Below are 12,841 nucleotides of genomic sequence, written 5' to 3'. Positions count from 1 at the left end.
ATTACAACATTATTAGACAGGAGCATGGGCGGAAATCCTGGGGGGATGTCCCCCCCCCCACCACCGCCACCCCCACATCCCCATCCCTATGCTTTGAGAGGTGGGGGACAGTTCCCCCCATGTTTCGTAATCCGGACTTTACCAGACGCTTTCTAAGGGCCGAATCGGCCTGTTCGCGGTGCATTTCAGCACCCCGCGTGGCTTAAAATCAAACTGCTGCATCGAGGCAATTGAGGCTCCCGATGTTGAAGCCCTCGCCGGCCGATGAAAGGCCCCGCGAACGGGCCGATTGAAGCCCCACGATTCGGGGCGAACATAGCTGCTGTTGCTGGAGTTCGGAGTCGGCCACCAACCTGCCCAGCTCCAGATGTTACCGTCCACAGGGTCCACGGCCGAAGCCTCACGCATGTGCGTAAGCGCGGCCGCCAAGAAATTGTGTGCCCCCCCCCCCCCATATTTTTATAGTGATTTCTGTGCCTGGACAGGAGTGAGGGAGAGAAATTTGGCAACAGCTGTTATTGGTTCAGTCCACATCAGGCATATTGCTTAAAGTCCAGCTGATCAGAGTTGAGGACCTGCAATTATTTCAATAAAGAGAAGGGATAAGGATGGCAATGTAAATGAACCTTGGATGAGCATTGAGGTTCTAAATTTTGTCAAAATGAAAACAAAAAAGGAAGCACATGTAAGGTTTCAGAAGAATTCAGACCGGGCCTTTGAGGAATATAAAACAAGTAGGAAGGTAATTAAGCAGACAACTAGAAGGGCCTAAAGGGGCCATGAAATGTCATTGCCAAGTCAGATCAAATAAAATCCCAATGCATTTTGTACATATATTACAATGAGAGGGAGAAGATTAGACCATTTGAAGATAAAGGAGAGAATTTGTGTTTGGAGTCAGAGGATGTAGGGGTTGAGTTGCTAAATGAGTACTTTGCATCGGTATTAATCAAGAAGAATACAGAGAAAAGCCTAAATGAGATCTGGTAGGGGGCGCTGCACTGGCAGCAGCCTGTCGGCAGCATGTCCGTCTTTTTTCAACTTTTTTTATTTTTTTAGTATGTTTAAAAGTCTGTTTTTAATGTTTCTTTGTGTGTTATGTGTGGGGGGTGGTGTGGTGTGGGGGGGGGGGTAAGGGGGAAACCGTTTCGGCCGCCTCTTCCATGGAGAGGCGACTTTTTCAGGTCGCCTCCCCTGTGGCCTAACAGCAGGATCGGCGCGGACTTTCCCGGAGACGCGCCCGGAGCTTCAGCGGCGGGCGCAGCGTGGACTCTCGGCGCGGAGCAGGTGAGACCTCGCTGGAGGGGAGCGCTCCGTTACACTGGCCCGCGGCAGCCGGCAGCCTGAAGCCGCGGTCTGCAGAACTCCAGCTGGTGCGGCGTCCACAGCCCGGGATCTCACGTTGGGGACCCGGGTGGAAGAAGAAGCTTCCACCGCCGGCCCGCGGCCGTCTTCTACCGTGGGCGCGGTATGGACTTACAATCTCCCCTGGAGGGGAGCTTCGACCGCCGGCCCTGCAGACTGCGGTGCTTCCGGCTGCGGCACGGCAGGTACTTTAAAACTTTGACTGCCGGCCTGCGGCCTACACCAGCCTGAAGCCGCGGTCTCTGGTTGGGAAGAGCCGATCCTGGACTCACCTTGACTTTGACTTTGTCCCTTACCATCTGGACGCCCGCAGCAACGGCTGTGGAGGGTGGAGGTCCCGACCACGGGGGAAAATGGAGGAGGACTGGCCAAGCTCTGTGCCTTCCACCACAGTGATGAATGCTGTGGTGGATGTTTGTGTAAAATGTTTATTGTGGTTGAGTTCTTTATTACTGTACCGCTGCTGGCAACCCAAATACCACCGACCTTGGTTGTGTGGCAATTAAATTAAATTATATCAAATCAGTACATGGTGCACTAATATGCTAGTGCAGTTTGAGATCAGTACATGATGCACTAATATGCTAGTGCAGTTTGAGATCAAGAAGGAGGTGGTGTTGAGTCTCTTGAAAAGCATATTGGTGCATTAAGATGGATAAATCCCCAGGGCCTGATTTGATCTCTTTCAGATTGTAGAGAGAGGGAGAGAGGGGATTGCAAGAAATGTTGATAAAGATCTTTGTATCCCCTCTAGCCACAGGCAAGGTCCTGGAGGACTGGAAAGTAGCCAATGTTGTTGTTTAAGAAGAGATGCAGACAAAATCATGAAATTATAGGCCTGTCAGACTCATATCAGTGTTCGGGAAGATATTGGAGAGGGTTCTTCATAAAACGATTTACTCTCAACTGAAATATAATGGGATAATTAGGGGCAGTCAGCATGATTTTGTCTGCAGCAGGTCACATCTTATGAAGTTGCCTGAGTTTTTTGAGGAGGTGGCGCAGTGGTAGAGTTGCTGCCTCACAGCGCCAGAGACCCGGGTTTGAGCCTGACTATGGGTGCTGTCTGTGCGGAGTTTGTACATTCCCCCTGTGACTGCATGGGTTTTCCCCAGGTGCTCCTGTTTCCACCCACATTCCAAAATAAGTGGGGTTTTGTAGGTTAATTAGCTTATGCAAATTGTCCCGAATGTGTAGGAGAGAACTAGTGTACAGGTGATTACTGATGGTACAAACTTGGAGGGCTGTCGGACCTGTTTGCATGCTAATTCTCTAAACTAAACTAAAACATCAAAGGGGAGATCTGATAGAAGTGTATACAATTGTGCGAGGCACAGATAGGGTGGACAGATAGAATATGTTTTCCAAAGTGGAAATATTAAAGACTAGAGGACATAGCTTTAATGTCAGAGGGGAAACTCTAAAGGAGTTTGTGGGGCAAGTATTTTTACCCAGAGAGCAGGGGATGCCTAATCTGTGCACTGCCAGAGGTGGTGGTGGTGATGGGAGATATGATAGTGGTGTTTAAGAGGCTTTTAGGTTGTCTCGTGGATATGTAGGGAATGGAGGGATATGGATCACATGCAGACAGAGGAGATTAGCCTAGCATTATGCTTGGCTCAGATGTTGTGGGCAAAGGGCTTGTTCTTATGCTGTAATGTTCTATGTACTATAGTAGTTCTGGAGGACATGTAAATGGAAGAAACAGTATTATTATCTGATTTTTCCAGAAGAAAAATATGAATTCTAGCAATATGAAATACAAACAAGGTAAAGCTATCTGTTTGAAACTGCTCAAGTCAGTGTTGAATATGGAAGGCATTAATATTCCTAGTCAGAAGATAAGGAGTTGCTCCTCAAATTACTGTTGCATATGGTTGGAACAATGTGGGAGATCAAAGATATTGTGTAGGTTTTTTTTTCACTTAATACACATTACCAGAATACTACCAATATTCTCCTTCTTGAATCTTGCTGTGCACACATCTGACTCTTGTACACTATGATACTGATTGTACTAAGACACATTCCATTGGAAATAAGGGAGCTATATGAATTCAAGTTGCTTAATGTGAGTTCGTTGTCCAACGTTATTAACTCATTGTAATATTGAGAAAATTATAGAAATAAAAGCATTTTTGTTCACTTTAAAAATAAAAGTAATGTGAAATACAAGTACAAAATGCATGGCCAAAATATGTTTACAGCTGGAATTAAGCAATTCGCCCTGTGATCCATGAAAAATTAATACAGGTTTACATCATAGGAATTTGCAAGATAAGTAATCAACTGTCAATTCCTGTTTTGCTGTTGTACAAGCAAAATATTAATCCTTTGTTTTCCAGATGCCGAGAGACCTTCTATGTATTTCTATCATTTTTGGCTTTCCTTGCAGAATGATAGATTTGTGGAAGGGAATTATGAAGCAATAATCCAATCAAGAGAGTTCAAATGATGTGCTCAACCAGAAGATTGAACCTCAAGCAGTTTATGAACATTTTGTAAAACCTCAGATAGGATTACGAGCTTCAGCTTCCTCTTATATCTCTGAGCTTTACTTTAATACATTTTTATATATTAAAAGGCATTTTTCTTCAGCTGCCAAATGTGATTGTGAAGCTGGAGCAATGCAATACAGGAGTGACGGTATTATGACTGATTATAAAGCTCAACCTTAAGGAATCCTGTAATGCTCAGCCACACTACATTAAAAAAAATAGTTTTCCTATTTATTTAGACATTCATGGAACAAATAATATAAATCTTACACACAGAACAAAGTGGAAATTATAATGAGCGTGAGGCTAATAATCATTTTGTGTGCAAAACACAAAATGCTGGAGTAACTCAGCAGATTGGGCAGTATCTGTAGAGGGAATAAATAGGTGACATTTGGGTCAGCACCCTTTCTCAATCTGAAGAAAGGTCCCTTCCCAAAATATGTCTATCCATTTCCTCCACAGATGCCATCTGACTTTCTGAGGTATTCCAGCACTTTGTGTTTTGTTCACAATTCTAGCATCTGCAGTTCCTTGTTTGATCATTTAGTGTGATCGTGTAAAATGAATGTTAGCAAATCACCAGCCAATTTATATATCTCCCGCTTTTTAATTCTGTTGAAGTATATCCACTATTTCTTTGTAAAAAATCAACATCCATTCCACTACTTTAAAATTATGTTATCTATGGACTCCATGTCATAGAGTCACACAGCATGGAAACAGGCCCTTTGACCCAACTTACCCACACCGACCAACATGTCTCATCTATACTACCCACCTGCCTGCATTTTGCCCATGGCCCTCCAAACCTCTCCTGTCCATGTACCTGCCTAATTGTTTCTTAAACACTGCAATAGTTCCTGCTTCAACTATCTCCTCTGGCAGCTCATTCCATACACCCACCACCCTTTGTTTGAAAACATTATCCCTCAGATTCCTATTAAGTCTTTCCCCTTCACCTTTAACCTATGCCCTCTGATTCTCAATTCCTCTATTCTGGGCAACAGACGCTGTGTGTCTAAGTGATCCATTCCTCTCACATTTTATAAGATCACCCCTCATTCTCCTGCTCTCCAAGGGATAGAGTCCTAGCCTGCTCAGCCTTTCCCTATAGCTCAGACCCTCTAGTCCTGGCAACATCCTCGTAAATCTTCTGTTTGTAGTAATATAATCATTCATCCCTTGATATTGTGGAGGACAACCAGAATAACACGTCGGTTTTTTTTTGTTACATTGAGCGTGTCAGTGACGATTCTTGTTCAATGTTTTATGACCTATTTTTGTTTGTAATAGTTGTCTTTAGATTGAATGGCGGTGAGTCGATTAGAACAGTAGAGAGACATCTTGTATTATGAGGTCCTAAATTAGTCATGTTATGTGATGTTTCTGGGATCAGCAACAGACATAATACCACTTGAATATTGTGATTACTAACTGCACCATTAGTTTTCATTATACAACATATATTGCCTTGTAACATGTATTAAAAGCATTTTGATTTTCAAAATATCCAAGTTATTACATGATTCAAACAGCATAAACAAATACTATTTTAAATAGTACCTGCAGATCCTTCCCCCACAGTCTCTGAAGCAGTAATCTATTTATGGCAGATATGTTTGGTTTCAATTAACAATGTTAGTTACATTCGTTCATTGAAGCACTTTACTTTAATATTTGCAGGGGAGCACTTAACATTGTCACTGATGTCAAGTGATGCGCTTCCAGTCAAGCTGTTGCAGAATAAGGTCCAACAGTGTGGCACTTATTCTGGAGGTTAGGCAGGCTTGAAATTCAACAGCTTCTGTATACAACGTGCTCTCCAACAATATATGAAGCTCATCCAGCTGGCTGTAAAGTGACTCCTATTTCTCTGTATAGTACAAAGTACAGGAGCAAGCTACTTCAGGTTAATGAAGATACAGAGAACAATGAAGTACCTAAATGCTATCTGGGAGCTGAGGCCAAGTTCTAGGCCATTCATTAAGGAGGAAAATCGATCCATGCTGACCCAGACCCAGAAGGTAATTCAAGACTGGATAAGGTACGGTTTAACTAACTTCAAACTATTCCATATTGTGAGCTTAAGTTAGATATGCATGGGAAGTAATAGCTCTACTTATTGTCATGCTTGCAATAATAACAAATCAATAAACCAAGGCGTCTGTCTGTCTCTCTGTCTCTCTGTCTCTCTGTCTCTCTGTCTCTCTGTCTCTCTGTCTCTCTGTCTCTCTGTCTCTCTGTCTCTCTGTCTCTCTGTCTCTCTGTCTCTCTGTCTCTCTGTCTCTCTGTCTCTCTGTCTCTCTGTCTCTCTGTCTCTCTGTCTCTCTGTCTCTCTGTCTCTCTGTCTCTCTGTCTCTCTGCCTCTCTGCCTCTCTGCCTCTCTGCCTCTCTGCCTCTCTGCCTCTCTGCCTCTCTGCCTCTCTGCCTCTCTGCCTCTCTGCCTCTCTGCCTCTCTGCCTCTCTGCCTCTCTGCCTCTCTGCCTCTCTGTCTCTCTGTCTCTCTGTCTGTCTGTCTCTCTCTCTCTCTCTGCCTCCTTCAAAGAAAATGATTTTCTCTTGAAATGATTGACAAAATATCTCAGTGTAACAAAGCTTGAGATTTGCTGAAGCAGAATCTGAAGATTCACCTCTTCTTTCTGTCCGATTGGAAGAAATATTTATCAAACAATGGAAGGTGGTTCAACCATTCCTTCTCACTAAACTTTGCTGTTTGATTATTGGCTTATTATTATTATTTTAATCAACATAAAATAATGCAGGCAAATGGGAATTGCTCAGTTATGAAACATGGTCGACGTAGACAAGTTGAGTGAAAGGCCTGTTTCTCTTGCTTCTGTGCTCTATGGCTATGAGTCTAAAGCCTTGTGCTCTATGGCTATGAGTCTAAAGCCTTACAACATTGTTTAATTAAATGGGAAACAGAAAAACTAGAAAAATTATCATAATCAAAGATTGCATCCAAGAGAGACCAGTTCTGAGCAGCATGGTGATCTTACAATGGAATGGTATTCCTAATCATGGCCACATTATTTCAATGGATGTACTAATTTAATAATGTAATTGTCAGAGTTTAAAAAGTGCTAACTATTTTGTTTAATCTCTGCACCAGCATTAAGCTGTTGAAAGATTCAAAGGCATATATATTTGAATTCAAATGCCCACCTTGTATTTGTTTTGTTAATATGAATAGATAGTTGTTTTTGGCACCACAGATTATTACAATTCCTTGCCATGGGAGCTTTTTCAGAAACTAGTGCTCAAGAACAGGCCCATAGGCCCACAATGTCAGTGTCAAAATGATGCCAAGACCAACACTTATCTACATGCATACAACCCATATCCTTCCATTCCCTACATATTAATATTCCTATCCAAATGTTTTAAAATATCACTAATGTATCCTTCTCAGCCACCGACCCGAACAATGCATTCCAGTTGGTCACGACCCTCTATGTAAAAAACCTGCCTCACACATCTTCTTTAAACTTTGCCCCTCTCACCGTAAAGTTGTGCCCTCTAGTATTTGATTGTTTCCATCCAGGGAAAAAGATTCTGACTGTCTACCCTATCTATGCCTCTCATAATGGTGTATTCTTCTGTCAGGTCTCCCCACAGCCTTCAGCTTCCTGGAGAAAACAATCCAATTCTATCCAGCCTTTCCCTGTATCTAATATTACCTAATCCTGGCATCATTCTGATAATTCTGCTCTGCTCCCTTTCCAAAACCCTTTCCAATTCCTTTCTGTATTGATGCGATCAGAACTGCACACAATAATGCAGCCTAATCAGTTCTATAAAGCTGCATCATGACTTCTTGACTCATATTCAATGCCTCGACCTATGGAAGCAAGTATACCATATGTCTTCTTTACCACTCTATTTTACTGTGTTGCCACTTTCAAAGAGTTATGGACTTGGACGCCAGGTCTCTGTTTGGATTTTAAATTGCCATTTAACAGTTGGGTTGGGTGCAAGGAAAGGGAAAGCTGTGAAGTGATCTGTTATTTATTGTTGCCTGGAATAGCAGTAAATCTTATGTTTGATAGACATTGGGCATTTGAGACATGCTTACCTGGATCATAAAACTAATGGCTTCATGCCTGAAATCATGCCAGCAATCTTCACACGTGTTCAATTAACCCCCCTCTTACAGTCATTAAACACATAACCCTTCTATTCCTTTCCCTTTCATGTGCTCATCTTTGCCTTTTCTTAAGTGCATCTGCACTGTTTGCCTCATCTACATCTACAGTATGTGATTGTGAGTTCCACATGAAAACATTTCCCTGAATTCACAATCAGTTTTATGAGTGTGGCAGCATAGTGGCGCAGCCTACTCCCAGCCATGCCAAAGCCATTGGCTAGCACTGCAGTGACGTAGGAAAGTATAAGTATAAGTGTGAGTATCCTTTATTGTCATTCAGTAAGGTCTGAACGAAATTTCGTGCCACAGGATACATTCAAACAAGCATTAAGCAAATGTACAAGTGAGATTGTTCTAGATTTTGTTGGCATCCTATCTAGCAAGCGCTGATTTGGAAATGCATGTTGGAATACTTTGATTGTAGCCATATGGATGTTGTGATGGAAGCAACAGGATGAAGATAAAATTTGTGAACTGTTGTGGATCTGGGCTATGAGGTTGTGCTTGTTGACATCAAAGTTGACAAACTGGTTATCACACACTTCTGTCACATAAGAATAAGGAGGCAAATATTTGTTTTTTCATCTCTTGCTCTTCTTCACAAGTTCACAAGTACACAAATTATAGGAGTAGAATTAGGCCATTCGGCACATCAAACCCACTCAGTCATTCAATCATGGCTGATCTCTGCCTCCTAATCCTATTTTCCTCCCTCTCCCCAATACCCTTGACACCCGTTATCAACAAGAATTTGCCTATCTTCGCCTTAAAAATATCCACTGACGGCCTCCACAGCCCTCTGTGGCAATGAGTTCCACAGATAACTACCCTCTGACCTCCTCATCTCCTTTCTAAAACAGCGCCCTTTTATTCTGAGGCTATGACCTCTGGTCCTGGATTCCCACCAGTGGAAACATCCTTTCCACATCCATTCTATCTATGCCTTTCATTATTCCTTAATTTTCATTGAGGTCCCCCCTCAACCTTCTAAACTCCAACAAATAGAGGCCCAGTGCTGTCAAATGCTCATCATATGCTAACCCACTAATTCCTGGAATTATTCTTGTAAACCTCCTCTGGGCCTTCTCCAGAGCCAGCACATCCTTCCTCAGATTCCACATGTTAGGCTGCTCTGGAAGGTTATATTGCATTGGATCCAAGGGGAGATGGCTGAATGGATAGCAAATTGGCTCCATGGAAGGAAGCAGAGGGTGATGGTGGAAGGTGGCTTCTCGGACTGGAGGGCTGTGACTAGTGGTGTGCCTCAGGGTTCGGTGCTGGGCCTGTTACTGTTTATCACCTATATCAATGATTTGGATGAGACAATTGAATTGAATTGAATCCTTTATTTGTCATTCAGACCTTTCGGTCTGAACGAAATGCTGTTGCCTGCAGCCATACATGTAATAATAACAAAACACAATAAACACAAATTAACATCCACCACAGTGAGTTCACCAAACACCTCCTCACTGTGATGGAGGCAAAAGTCTCAGAGTTACTGTCTCTTCCCTCCTCTTCTTCCTCGGCGCCGAGGCGATACCCCACCGGGCGATGGCATCAGTCCCGCGGTTCAAGCTCCGCGGCCCGGGGGTGGTCGAAGCTGCCCGCAGCTGTTGCAACGGGTGCTCCGGAAAACAGGCACCAGCCTGTGACCTGCGAGCTCCCGACATTGTCCTCCACTGGCCCGCGGCCGAGCCCCGGATCCAGGTCGCCGCCGCCAGAACGCTGCCTCAGCCGCCGTAGCACCGTCTCCGCCCCGCACCGGGCCGCCCACAAGGCAGCGTCTCAGCCCCGCACCGGGCTGCCCACACGAGAGTACCTTCCAGCCGGGAGCCGGTCCGCCCACACGGCAGCGTCTCAGCCCCGCACCGGGCTGCTCACACGGGAGCGCCTTCCAGCCAGTAGCCGTGCCGCTCACACAGGAGTGTCTCAGCTCCGCGCCGTCCGCCCCCACCGGAGCACCGAGTCGTGCCGCTACCCGGACGCTCCCCCCACATACATAACACCACGTAATAACCAAAAAAATTACTAAACTAGACAAAAAAATACAACACAAAAAGTAAAAACAGACAGACTGCAGGCGAGCCGCAGCTGTATCACAGCGCCGCCACTTCCGGATAAGGCAATACAGGGCAAGATTAGGAAGTTTGCTGATGATACTAAAGTGAGTGGTTTTGCTGATAATGAAGATGGTGTGAAAGATTGCAGCAGGATCTGGATCGATTGGCCAGATGGTCGGAGAAATGGTTGATGGAATTTAATTCAGAGAAGTGTGAAGTGTTGCATTTTGGGATGTTGAACAAGGGCAGGACCTACACAGTAAATGGTCGGCCTCTGGGTAGTGTTGTAGGGCAGAGAGATCTGGGAGTAGAGGTGCATGGTTCCTTGAAGGTCGAGTCAAAGGTAGATAAGGTGATCAAAAATGCTTTTGGCACTTTGGCCTTCACCAGTCAGAGTATTGAGTATTGAAGTTGGGAGGTAATGTTGCAGTTGTATAAGACGTTGGTGAGACCGCATTTAGAATATTGTGTTCAGTTGTGGGCACCATGTTATAGGAAAGATATTGTCAAGCTTGAAAGGGTTCAGAAAAGATTTACGGGGATGTTGCCAGGACTGGAAGGTGTAAGGTTGAGTGGGTTGGGTCTCTATTCCGTGGAGCGGAGGAGTATGAGGGGGGATCTTATAGAGGTGTACAAAATCATAAGAGGAATAGATCTGGTAGATACACAGAGTCTCTTGCTCATGGGGGAATCAAGGGCCAGACGACATAGGTTTAGGGTGAAGGGGAAACGATTTAATAGGAATCTGAGGGGTAAGTTTTTCACACAAAGGGTGGTGGGTGTATGGAACAAGCTGCCAGAGGAAGTAGTTGAGGCTGGGACTATCCAATCTTTTAAGGAACAGTTGGATAAGTACATAGATAGGACAGGTTTGGAGGAATATGGACTAATCGCAGGCAAGTGGGACGAGTGTAGCTGGGACATTGTTGGCTGGCATGGGCAAGTTGGACCGAATGGCCTGTTTCCATACTGTATTACTCTATGACTATGTCTTAGATATGGGGCCCACATTTGCTCACAGTACTCCAAATGCAGCCTGACCAGTGCCTTATAGAGCCTCAGCAATATATCTCTGTTTTTGTATTCCAGTCCTCTTCTTCGTGCTCTTTTGCTTCCTGGTATGTGTAAAGTCTGCAGATTCTTAAAATAGCCATTTGCAAAGCCAAACAATAGAGTTAGAATTATCCACAGAGCATCCATTATTGAAGACAGTAAGTTCACTCCTAATGGCTGTGTCTCTTATAATGATTGTGTGCACAGCCCACAACATTTACATCCACTAAATTACTCCCTTTTACAAAAAGATAATAAACCCCGAGTGTTAATTCTGGCAAAATTGGAGAGGCACTAAAATTGAGTAAAGGCTTTTGGGCTGCTAGGCCATTTGGTCAATTTAAATGTGCCTTCTGCAGAAATGGGACAGGCTGCAGAATGGCGCCAGTTTGTCTAGAGCCTGGATAAGAGCTGCAGGAAGAGAATGGAAGATCTATGTCTCTCATAGCATTCCTCACAGCACTCTCATGTTCTCAGTTAGGAGACACCATGCACAGCTTGCGAGCAGGGCGCTCGGGAGGAGTCAGCGGTATCTTCGACTCCACCCACTAATTCAAAGTAGGAAAATCGGAAAGGGACTCTCTAGCTCCAAGATTGCTTCTCCAGCGGAGGATAGTGTGGGGGATCAAGGAGCTAGAAGGAAGGTCCCGCAGAAGTGGGTACCAAAATTGTAGATTGGTTTATGCATGACAACCAATCTTAATAGGCTAGCATCACTAACCCCACCTTACTGTGCCATTTATATTAACCACGGGATTACCCCTCCTGCATGCTCCCCGTGTTGGTCACCATATGTGTTCCCTGCTACTTTCTTGCTTCCGGGTTCACCCCTTCCCTCTAATCTCTCCGGTGAAGGAGGAGAGGGCTTGGTCTGTACGTGTTCGGGTCGGATTAGTAGACCGCCTGATTGATATGGCGAATTTGTTTAATTATTATGGCATGTGTGCTCACTATACTCACTCTTTAGGGGGAAGGATGTAGATTGGTTTATGCATGACAACCAATCATAATAGGCTAGCATCACTAACACCACCTTACTGTACCATTTATATTAACGCCCACTTCCTACATTGCTCAGTTCTGGAAGCAGTCAGGATGATCTGACAACTAACGATCTACTGTACTGCTATAGTTTGCATAACGATTAAAGATGATCTTGGATTACATATCGTGTGAATCTCCTGTAATTGGGAAATCAAGTGGGAAAGTGAAAGAATCCTTCCTAAAGTACAGAGATTCCAGTAGCAGAACGAGCAGCTTTTCTGAGGGTGAGACAGCAGGAGGATATGAACTGGCTGATCCTGACATCGATAGTATTATAAGGTCGGAGCAAATTCACGACGATGTGGGTATAGAGCGGTTCCCCGTTGGCAACTCCCTAGTAGGAAGCTGCCTACTCCACCTTTAGAATTAGATCCCGCAGTAGGTATAAATGATCCTCGGGCCACAGACGTCCACACTTCAATGTAACCTAGTTCGACAGCAGCTAAATCCTTTCAGAGACCCGTACTAAGAATCCAGTAACAGGAACCAACAACAAGGAGGAAATGATACCGTCCTGTCCCTTTAAGACAAATCTGGGAAGACCAACAGATAGAGAAGGCTGCTCCTCTGTATCCCTACGTCTTTGAAACTAACATCAAATAAAAAGGTGAGGATACCTACCCTAGTGCCCAACTTTAATATCATCTAGCTTTTGACATCAGTGAAGG

This window comes from Amblyraja radiata, chromosome 2 (assembly GCF_010909765.2).
Source record: "Amblyraja radiata isolate CabotCenter1 chromosome 2, sAmbRad1.1.pri, whole genome shotgun sequence".
Lineage (NCBI taxonomy): Eukaryota > Metazoa > Chordata > Chondrichthyes > Rajiformes > Rajidae > Amblyraja > Amblyraja radiata.
This window is presented reverse-complemented; position numbering follows the sequence as displayed.